Consider the following 10341-nt stretch of genomic DNA (forward strand, 5'->3'; position numbering starts at 1 on the left):
ATGCTTCTTGAACCTTCATAGGTACCTCTTTCTTCAGGTTGGGAAAGTTTTCTTCTATAATTTTATTAAGTATATTTTCTGTACCGTTGAGCTGCACTTCTTCTCCTTCTTCTACTCCAATTATTCTTAGGTTTGGTCTTTTTATTGTGTCCCAAATTTCCTGAATGTTTTGTGATGAGAATTTGTTGGTTTTGCTGTTTTCTTTGATCAGTGTGTTTATTTTTTCTATGGTATCTTCAGTGTCTGATTTTCTCTCTTCTATCTCTTGTAATCTGTTGTTAGTACTTGTTTCTGTCATTCCTGTTCGTTTACCCAGATTTTCCATCTCCATTCTTCCCTCGGTTTGTGCTTTCTTCATTGCTTCCATTTCATTCTTCATGTCTTGAACCGCTTCCCTAACCTGTTTGATTGCTTTTTCTTGTTTCTCTTGGTTTTCTTGCGTGTCTTTGAGCGATTTATTCATTTCCTCTACCTTTTTGTTTGTAATCTCTAATTGTTTATGGCAGTTTTTCACCTCCTGTTTAAGGTCCTCTATTATTTTCATATAGTTCACTTTTGAGTCGATTTCTTCTATTTCTTCAGGAGTAGGGTGTACAATTCTTCTTATTTCGGGATCCCTGCTTTCTGGTGGTGTCATGTTGCCTTTCAGATTGTTGGAGGAATTCTTGTATTGGCGCCTTCCCATCTCTTCCTTCAAATGGAGCCAGGAGAGGCCTGGTCTCTTGGTCCAGACTTTGCTGTGATTGACTCTCAGGGTATATCTCTTCAGTGTAGAAGCAGGAACCGTTCCCGTCCAGATGGGATTCCTCCGCAACCGTCCTGATGGGATTCCTCAGCAACTAAACAGGGCCGCTGGTAGCCCAATGATCCAGGGCCAACAGGATGAATGGAGCAAGTGGGGGGGGGGTGGTATCCAGGAGCGCACAGGAAGCCTGGCACCGGAGCTGGAGGTGTCTGGCTCCCTTACAGGGGACCCTGAGGCCTGCCCGGCTGGCAGGCACTCACCGGTCTGGGTGGGTCGCCTTAGTTTGGGAGCTTAAGACTGTAGTTGAGCACTGGTCCTAGCATACAGCGGGGCAGGGTTGGGGAGGGGTGCTGGGGGTGCTGGGTCATGCAAAAGAAAGACAGCCCTGCAGAAGGAGCTGGGGGAGGGGGTTTGTGCTCTCTTCCGGGACAGTCCGCCCGCCCCTGGGTAGCACACACTCACCCGTCCTGATGGGATTCCTCAGCAACTAAACAGGGCCGCCAGTAGCCCAATGATCCAGGGCCAACCAGACGTTCTGGTCTTTTAACTACACTCTACAATCAGCTTTCCTTATATCAGAATATTGTCTGGGACAGAAGATTGGATTATGGTTTGGGTTCATCACACTTTTCTTTGATTCAGAGAGAGATTAAGAAGGAAATTGAAAGGAGAAAAACTGGAAAGGAAATGTTGGATTATAAGAGGAAACAAGAAGAGGAATTAGCAAAACGAATGTTAGAAGAAAGAAGCAGAGAAAAGGCAGAAGACAGAGCGGCTCGAGAGCGCATCAAGCAGCAGATAGCACTGGTGAGCTTCGCTGTGTGCTCCTTCATTCATGTTGAGACTGTGCCTTTCTGTGCAGCTGGTAGAATCCCTGAACTCTCTGCACTGAACCAGCTAAGTGCTGGGACCAGAGAAGTGAGCCACTGGTGTCTACCTTTATCTGAAATGCTTGATCTTCTGACGTTTGTGACATTGTTTCTCTATGCTGACTTTTCAGTCCCTACCACACAGTGCACACAATAGCACATTTAGTAACGGAAAGAATATCAATATGGGAAGCCTATAGAATGGGAAAATATCTTCACCAACCCCGCATCAGACAGAGGTCTAATCTCCAAAACATACAAAGAACTCAAAACATTGGTCATCAAAAGAATAAATAACCCAACCTTCCCTCCCAAAATGGAGTACAGACCTAAACAGAGAACTCTCAACAGAGGAATCTAAAATGGCTGAAAGACACTTAAGGAAATGCTCAACATTTTTAGTCATCAAAGAAATGCAAATCAAAACAACTCTGAGATTCCATCTTACACCTGTAAGAATGGCCAAGATCGAAAACACTGATGACAACTTTTGCTAGAGAGGTTGTGGGGGAAAGGGAACACTTCTGCATTGCTGGTGGGAATGCAAGCTAGTACAACCCCTTTGGAAGTCAGTTTGTCAATTTCTCAGAAAATTATAAAACAACCTTCCTCAAAACCCAGCAATACCACTTTTGGGTATATATTCAAAGGATGTTCAATCATACCGGTAACAAGGACATGTGCTCAACTATGTTCATAGCAGTATTGTTTGTCATAGCCAGAGCCTAAAAGCAACCTAAATGCCCCTTGACTGAAGAATGGATAAGGAAAATGTGGTACATTTACACAATGGAGTACTACACAGCAAAAAAAAAAAAATGGTATCTTAAAATTTGCAGGAAAATGGATGGATCTAGAAAACATCATATTGAGTGAGGTAACCCAGACCCAGAAAGACCATTATCATATGTACTCACTCATAAGTGGTTTTTAAACATTAAGCAAAGAAAACCAGCCCACAAATCACAATCCCAGAGAACCTAGACAACAATGAGGACCCTAAGAGAGACATACATGGATCTAATCTACATGGAAAGTAGAAAAAGACAAGATCTCCTGAGTAAATTGGGAGTATGGGGACTATGGGAGAGGGTAGAAGGAGAGGGGAGCCAAGAAAAATGTATAGTTCAATAAAATAAATTTTAAAAAGTAAAAAAAAAATATCTATTTGGTCTTTTCTTTTTAAAGGAATTTTTCATTGAACTGAAATAATTAAGAAAATAATACTTAATTAGTTTAGTTTTTAATATTTCCTCCCCCCACCAGGCTAGTCCTCAAAATTTTTTTTAAATCATTTATTTTCCATGTATGAGTGTTATGCCTGCATGAATGTATGTCCAATGCCCTCAGGAACCAGAAGAGGGCCTTGGATCCTCTGGGATGGTTGCCAAGTCCCCATATTGGTGCTGGGAATTGAACCTGTACAAGAGTCCTATACAAGACTGACAAGTGCTCTCAACCGCTGAGTCAGCTCTGCCCCCAACCCCATCATTAGCGTGCCTGTGTGTCATGACACATTTGGATGTCAGAGGACAACGGTGTGGAGTCAATTCTCACCTTCAACCTTTTCATGGGTTCTGGGGCTCAATCTCAAGTCATCAGGCTCACACTTTTACCCTGAATCCATTGTACTAGGCCATGATAGGGATGTTTTTTGGGGGGAGGTTTGCTGTTCTTTGTTTATTTGTTTGTTTCTGATGTGTTTGTGTTTCATTATATGTAGGTGTGTGTATCTGATGTGGACATGTACTTGAGAATGTAGATATTCTCAGAGACCAGAGGTGTCAAATCCCCTGGACCTGGAGCTACAGATGGGATGGTTGTGAGCTCCCTTACATGAGTGTTAGGAGCTGAACTCGGGTCCTTTGGAAGAGCAGCAAGTGCTCTTAACGACTGAGCCATCTCTCTGGCCACTCGAAAACCATTTTAAAGTTATTTTCTTCATGTTACTTTATTCTTTGAGACAGAATCTCACATTATAACCCTGGCTGCTCTGGAACATGATGTGTAGACCAGGCTGGCCTCAAACTCACAGAGATCTGCCAAGTGTGGAGGTTAAAGGCATTTGCCACCTCCCATAGTTATTTAGGGTTTTTTTTTTTTAAAGAAAACACAGCTTTGGGGGGCTGGAAAGATGGCTCAGTAGTTAAGAGTACTGACTGCACTTCCAGAGAATCTGGGTTCAATTCCCAGCACCCACATGGCAGCTAACAACTCTAACTGCAAGATCTAACACCTTCACACAGACTGATACACATAAAATAAAATAAAAAATTAAAAAAAAGAAAATACAGCTTTTAAAGATTCTCTAGCTGGGCATGGTGATGCGAGCCTTTAGCCCTGGCACACAGGAGACATGGAGATGGAGCTCTGTGAATGCAAGGCCAGCCTGGTCTACCAAGAGAGTCATAGGCCAGTCAGGGCCTAACAGTGAAACCCTGTCCAAAAAATATTCCAAGGAAACCGAATTTGTTACATTGTTATCTGTATAAGTGATCAATTTTGAGAGAGAGACTCTCAAAGGATTTAGGTACAACTCATGGTCACCCAGACCCGAATAATCACACAGAAAGTATATTAATCACAACAGTGTTTCGTCAATAGCTTAGGTGTATTCATAGATAGCTCTTTTATCTTTAATCAATCCATTTCTATTAATCAGTGCATCACCACAAGGCTGTGGCCTACAGGTAAAGTTCTGGAGCCCTTCTTTGGCAGCACATGGAATCTTTCTGACTCCGCCTACTTTCTCTATATGTCTCTGTTCAAATTTCCTACTTAGCTTTACTCTTTTAAAAAAAAAAAGGAAATGAAAAAAATCAATCTGGGCTTCTGTTTTTACAGGAATTCTGTATTGAATTGAAATAGTTAAGAAAAATTAAGGCAGATGCACAGCTGAGACCCGGTGGTGTGCACAGATGTGCAGTGGAGATGCAAAGGTCCAAGCATGAAACAGTGAAGCCCACTCTGGGAGTAGATCTTCACACTACAATTAAATCAAGTAGGGTCTTTGGTGGCTGGCCTGCAGAGTGGTAGGCCTTTTGTTGGCGAGGTCCCTGGAGAACAGGGTGCCTGGTCCTGTCCCTGAAGACCCTCCTGAGTGGTGAGAGTGTTGTTGGCCCACGGCAGGACCCAGGAAACGAAGCGGGGGCATTCCCTGACCCCCTTGTCTCCCTGGTCATTCTGTCTGCCCGCCTCTGCTGGGGCTGCTCCTCTACTGTGACTACTCTTTCTCTGGCCTGTCCCAGCTTGTGCCCAGGGGCTTCCTTCCTTCTCCCTCCCTTCCGCGGGGCCGCGGGATCACCCAGTTCAGCCTGTTTGGGCACTGGGTTGGAGCTCAGGACCGAGGGCAGTGGGAGTTTCTCTGTTTTGGTGGCAGGCCTGCAGAGTGGTAGGCCTATTGTTGGCGAGGTCCCTGGCAAACAGGGAGCCTGTTCCTGTTCCTGAAGACCCTTTTGAGTGGTGAGAGGGATCTTGGCCCGCAGTGTGAGCCAGGAAATGGAGCAGGGGCATTTTGTAAGCGGGGCCCCTGGCCAGCAGGGAAACCTGATCCTGTTTTAGAAGACTCATTAGATAGCATGGGTAGGAAGAGATGGGCAGGCGCCAAGGCAAGAATTCACCCAACAATCTGAAAAACAACATGAAAACACCAGAACCCAATGATCTTACAACAGAAGGACTTGAACACCCTAACACAGAAGAAAGGGAAAAATTGACTTTATGAAAGCAATAGAGTCTCTTAAACATCATGAAAAAAGGCCCTTATAGAAATGGATGAGAAGTATAACAAAAAGTTTGAAGAAATGAGTAAATACGTAAACGTTACCCTGGGAAACCAAGAAAAAAATGATCAAACAGGTAATGGAAACAGTTCAAGAATTAAAAACTGAAATGGAAGCAAGGAAGAAAACACAAACTGAGGACCAGCTGGATATGGAAAATTTAGGTCAACGAGCAGAGACTACAGAAACAAGCATAATCAATAGAATACAAGAGATAGAAGAAAGAATCTCAGATTCTGAGGACACCATAGAGAAAATAAACACACTGATCAAAGAAAACAGCAAAGCCAACAAATTCTCATCACAAAACATTCAGGAAATATGGGACACAATAAAAAGACCAAACCTAAGATTAATAGGGATAGAAGAAGGAGAAGAGTTACAGCTCAAAGGCCCAGAAAATATTTTCACCAAAATTATGGAAGAAAATTTTCCCAACATAAAGAAAGATATTCCTTTGAATATTCAAGAAGTATACAGAACACCAAATAGACTGGATCAAAGAAAAACATCACCTCATCGTATAATAATCAAAACACAAAACATACAGATTAAAGAAAGAATATTAAGAGCTGCAAAGAAAAAAGGTCAAGTAACTTATAAAAGTAAACCGATCAGCCTTACACCTGACTTCTCTATGGAAACCATGAAAGCCAGAAGGTCCTGGATAGAGGTACTGCAGAAACTTAGAGACCATGGATGCAAGCCCAAACTACTATACCCAGCCAAGCTATCATTCACTATCAATGGAGAAAACAAAACATTCCAGGATAAGAAAAATTTAAACAATACGTAGCCACAAATCCAGCCTTACAGAAAGTAATAGAAGGAAAATCACAACACAAGGAATCCAACATTGCCAACACTGCCCACAGTAACTCAGGCATCTAGTGACCCTTCACCAGCACAACTCAAAGAAGGGAGACACACAAACTCTACCACCAAAACCAATAAGAATAACCGGAGTAAACAACTACTGGTCATTAATATCACTTAATATTAATGGACTCAATTCACCTATAAAAAGGCACAGGCTAAGTAAGAGATTGGATACGAAAACAGGATCCAACATTCTGCTGCTTACAAGAAACACATTTCAACCACAAAGACAGGCATCTACTCAGAGTAAAGGGTTGGGAAAATGTTTTTCAAGCAAATGGGCCTAAGAAACAAGCAGGCGTGGTGATACTAATTTCTAACAAAACTGACTTCAAACTAAATTCAATCAGAAGAGATCGAGAAGGACATTTTATACTCATAACAGGAAAAATTCATCAGGATGAAGTCTCAGTCCTGAATATCTATGCCCCTAATGTGAAAGCACCCACTTATGTAAAAGAAATATTACTAAAACTCAAGGCAGACATCAAACCACACACACTAGTAGTAGGAGACTTCAACACTCCTCTCTCACCAACGGACAGGAAAATCAGACAGAAACCTAATAGAGAACTAAGAGAATTATTGGAGGTAATGAAGCAAATGGACTTAACAGATATCTATAGAACACTCTACCCAAATAGGAAAGAATATACCTTCTTCTCTGCAGCTCATGGAACCTTCTCGAAAATTGACCATATACTCGGTAACAAAGGAAACCTCCACAGATATGAAAAAAATATCAGTGTCCACCTGTGTCTTATCAGATCACCACGGATTAAAGTTAGAATGCAACAACAATGCTACCCCCAGAGAGCCGACAAACTCATGGAAACTGAACAGTCAACTACTGAACCACACCTGGGTCAAGGAAGAAATTAAGAAAGAAATTAAAGTCTTCCTTGAAATTAATGAAAATAAAGAGACATCATACTCAAACCTATGGGATGCAATGAAAGCAGTGCTAAGAGGAAAGTTCGTAGCACTAAGTGCCCACTTAAAGAAAACGAAGAAAGCATACATTGGAGACTTGACAGCACACCTGAAAGCTCTAGAAAAAAAGAAGCAGACATGCCCAGGAGGAGCAGAAGACTGGAAATAATCAAACTCAGGGATAAAATCAACAAAATAGAAACACAGAAAACAATCCAAAGAATCAATGAAGCAAAAAGTTGGTTCTTGGAGAAAATCAACAAGATCGACAAACCCCTATCCAAACTAATTAAACGACAGAGAGAGAACACGCAAATAAATAAGATCAGAAATGAAAAGGGGGACATAACCACAGACACAGAGGAAACTCAGAGAATCATTAGATCTTACTACAAAAGCCTGTATGCCACAAAACTGGAAAATGCAAAAGAAATGGACATTTTTTTAGATAAGTACCATATACCAAAGTTAAACCAAGACCAGGTGAACAATCTAAATAGACTTGTTAGTCGCGAAGAATTAGAAGCTGTTATCAAAAACCTCCCTACCAAAAAAAGCCTAGGACCAGACGGTTTCAATGCAGAATTCTACTAGAAATTCCAAGAAGAGATAATACCTATACTCCTTAAGGTATAGAAACAGAAGAGTCATTGCCAAATTCCTTTTATGAAGCTACAGTCACCCTGGTACAAAAACCTCATAAAGACTTAACCAAGAAAGAGAATTACAGGCCAATCTCACTCATGAACATCGAAGCAAAAATTCTCAATAAAATACTGGCAAACCGAATACAAGAACACATTAGAAAAATTATCCATTATGATCAAGTAGGCTTCATCCCAGAGATGCAGGGCTGGTTCAACATACGCAAATCTATCAATATAATCCAACATATAAATAAACTGAAAGAAAAAAGCCATATGATCATTTCATTAGATGCTGAAAAAGCATTCGACAAAATTCAACACCCCTTTATGATAAAGGTCTTGGAGAGACTAGGGATACAAAGGTCATACCTAAATATAATAAAAGCTATTTACAGCAAGCCGACAGCCAACATTAAATTAAACGGAGAAAAACTCAAAGCCATCCCACTAAAATCAGGAACACGACAAGGATGTCCATTCTCTCCATATCTCTTCAAAATAGTGCTTGAAGTTCTAGCAATAGCAATAAAACAACATAAGGGGATCAAGGGAATTCGTATTGGAAAGGAAGAAGTTAAACTTTTGTTATTTGCAGATGATATGATAGTATACATAAACGACCCCAAAAACTCTACCAAAGAACTCCTACAGCTGATAAACACCTTTAGTAATGTGGCAGGATACAAGATCAACTCCAAGAAATCAGTTGCCTTCTTAAACACTAAGGATAAGGAAGCAGAGAGGGAAATCAGAGAAGCTTACCTTTCATGATAGCCACAAATAGCATAAAATATCTTGGGGTAACTCTGACCAAGGAAGTGAAAGATCTATTTGACAAGAACTTTAAGTCTTTGAAGAAAGAAATTGAAGAGGACACCAGAAAATGGAAGGATCTCCCTTGCTCTTGGATTGGGAGGATCAACATAGTAAAAATGGGAATTCTACCAAAAGCAATCTATAGATTCAATGCAATCCCCATCAAAATCCCATCAAAATTCTTCACAGACCTGGAGAAGACAATAATCAACTTTATATGGAAAAACAAAAAACCCAGGATAGCCAAAACAATCTTATACAATAAAGGATAGTCTGGAGGCATTACTATCCCTGACCTCAAACTCTATTACAGAGCTACAGTATTGAAAACAGCTTGGTATTGGCATAAAAACAGAGAAGTCGACAAATGGAATCGAATAGAAGACCCTGACTTTAACCCACAAACCTATGAACACCTGATTTTCGATAAAGGAGCTAAAAAAAAGTATACAATGGAAAAAAGAGAACATCAACAAATTGTGCTGGCAAAACTGGATGTCAATCTGTAGAAGAATGAAAAAAAAAACTCAAGTCCAAATGGATTAAAGATCTCAATATCAGTTCGAACACACTGAACCTGATAGAAGAGAAAGTGGGAAGAACTCTACAATACATGGGTACAGGAGTGTTACGGGAGGTCCTCCCACTCCTCCAGCCTATCGCCGCTGAGATACCAGCCCATTGGGGCGTGGTCTCTCTCCCTTTAAAAAAGCAGCCACTTCCCTCTCCTCTCTCTCTTCACTTCCTGCTCCGCTTTCGACTAGACTCCCTTCCTGGTTGCTCAGAGGGCTGACGGTGATCTGTAAGTTTTTTCCCCTTTAAATAAATACCACCCTATTAATCATAATTCCAAACTGGTGTGGCATTGTTTTTGACTTACGCCTTCACAGGAGACCACTTCCTAAGTATAACCCCAGCAGCACATACATTAAGGGCATCATTGAATAAATGGGACCTCCTGAGACTGAGAAGTTTCTGTAAAGCAAAGGACACTGTCACTAAGACAAAAAGGCAACCTACTGACTGGGAGAAGATCTTCACCAACCCCGCAACTGACAAAGGTCTGATCTCCAAAATATATAAAGAACTCAAGAAACTAGACTGTAAAAGGCTAATCAACCCAATTATAAAATGTGGCACTGAGCTGAACAGAGAATTCTCAACAGAAGAAGTTCAAATGGCCAAAAGACACTTAAGGTCATGCTCAACTTCCTTAGCTATCAAGGAAATGTAAATCAAGAAAACTTTAAGATATCATCTTTAACCTGTCAGAATGGCTAAAATCAAAAACACCAAAGAAGCCTTTGCTGGAGAGGTTGTGGAGAAAGAGGTACACTCATCCATTGCTGGTGGGAATGCAAACTTGTGCAACCACTTTGGAAAGCAGTGTGGCGGTTTCTCAGGAAATTCGGAATCAACCCCTGGACCCAGCAATACCACTCTTGGGAATATACTCAAGAGATGCCCTATCATACAACAAAAGTATATCTCAACTATGTTCATAGCAGCATTGTTTGTAATAGCCAGAACCTGGAAACAACCTAGATGCCCTTCAATGGAAGAATGGATGAAGAAAGTGTGGAATATATACATATTAGAGTACTACTCAGCAGTAAAAAACAAGGACTTCTTGAATTTTTCATGCAAATGGACGAAAATAGAAAACACTA

This window comes from Microtus oregoni, unplaced genomic scaffold, assembly GCF_018167655.1.
Source record: "Microtus oregoni isolate MIOR12 unplaced genomic scaffold, Mior012 000003F_ref0000135, whole genome shotgun sequence".
In the NCBI taxonomy this organism is placed as follows: domain Eukaryota; kingdom Metazoa; phylum Chordata; class Mammalia; order Rodentia; family Cricetidae; genus Microtus; species Microtus oregoni.